The following is a 1531-nucleotide window of genomic DNA, read 5'->3' as shown; positions in this document are numbered from 1 at the left end:
GATAAGAGTGTTAGTACCTCTTCTCTTAGACTTGACAAAATTCCAGAAAGGCTTAGGGTTTTCATTTTCCTGCAGATCAAGCGCTAGTTTCTTTATATATGACCACCGCGCTGTGTTACAAAGTCTCTTAACTGAGTTGTTGAGTTTCCGATACTTTTCCCAAATAACAATTTTGTTACTTCTGCGCGCTCTGTGATACAACGATTTCTTCTTTTTACACAAAACAATAAGCTCCTTTGTAATCCAAGGGACATTCAATCTCGTTTTGCTTTTGCGTTTGGGAATACACTCGTCGACTGCTGTGAATAATAAATCTTTCCAGCAAGCCCAGTTATGATTGATATCGCTGTCGAAGAAAGCGCAATGCCATGGAATGTAGGACAGCAATGATCTTAGGTGATCCCAGTCGGCTTTACCATAGCAATACAACAGCTTTTGTGATTTGCGCTGGATATAAGGAATACCAGATAACAAAAAAGAGATAGAATTATGATCCGAGAAGGGTTCCCCAACTGCCAAATTGTCTACGAGGTCGGGCGAAGTAGTGAGAAGTAAGAAGACGTTAAAAAACTTGTGCGCGCGCGACTCGCGTGCGCGTGCTTTGAGGTTACGAAGTAATCTCGTAAGCAAATAACGCGGACCCTTTTAAATGTTGGCGTGTGCGATTATTAGAGAAGAGTAGTTGAAGTTTTTTTTTAGTTTATCGTTTGGTTGTTGTCGTTTGCCGTAAGACTAGTTTTCTGTGTTAGAGTGTCTGTTTGGATTTCCCGTTTCGCTTCCGAATACCTAACTTATATTGAAGTTCGTTTTGGTTCAATTCTTACAAGCGGGACTGTTATGTGAGTGCTAATGTTCCTTTCCTTGAGCTTATAAATAGTTTTTTTGTGAGTTTCTTTGAGTTTTTAGATAGGTATGCATGTTGCCTTTACATCGGAATGTTTGGAATGTTGGTTTGTCTATTCGCATTTAGCTTAGCTTCCTTATGAATTCATATTTCAGTTTACGATAAGTACTTGGATACCACGACTACGTTAAATAAAACGATTCAAGGCTTGTCCGTAAAATATATCCTCGCTTCATAGTGTGTCTTCATTTGCGAAACTCAGTTGTCGTCGAAATTTTGCTTCGCTTGTGTCTTCGCTTACGAGATTACTTCGTAACCTCAAAGCACGTGCACGCGAGTCGCGCGCGCACAAGTTTGTTAACGTCTTCTTAACAGCAGGCAAAAGCGTGGCAGCCGTTACAGCTTACATCACATTTCGTCATGTCCAGTGTGTTGAAAGCCGTGGTGGGTTTCTATTATAAAGGGAGGGATAAGGCTTTCGAGCGATTCAAGAGAAGAATATCTGATGGGGAAAAGCATTGGAAGTGTTCGGCAGCACATCAACAGGTGCTCTGAATGGTAGTTGTCAAAAGAGATCTTCGCCAGCTGAGAATACTCTCACAGATGACGAGTATAAAGACATATAAAGAATAATAACAATGACAACTTGTAGAGATTTGACTTGCTCATTTGAAGTATAACAAATTC

At 40.4% G+C, this 1531-nt stretch overlaps 1 long non-coding RNA gene across 1 annotated transcript; it reads left to right on the top strand.

The window, feature by feature from the left end:
- The first annotated feature begins 752 nt into the window (after nucleotides 1-752).
- LOC148724838 (uncharacterized) lies at nucleotides 753-1068 on the top strand. Its single transcript, XR_015991057.1, has 2 exons — nucleotides 753-839; nucleotides 1000-1068. It is a non-coding gene; the product is annotated as an uncharacterized LOC148724838 (long non-coding RNA).
- Nucleotides 1069-1531: the final 463 nt, after the last annotated feature.

This window comes from Stylophora pistillata, chromosome 8 (assembly GCF_964205215.1).
Source record: "Stylophora pistillata chromosome 8, jaStyPist1.2, whole genome shotgun sequence".
Taxonomy (NCBI): Eukaryota; Metazoa; Cnidaria; class Anthozoa; order Scleractinia; family Pocilloporidae; genus Stylophora; species Stylophora pistillata.
Note: the sequence above shows the minus strand (reverse complement) of the source record. Positions and strands in the feature narration are given on the sequence as shown.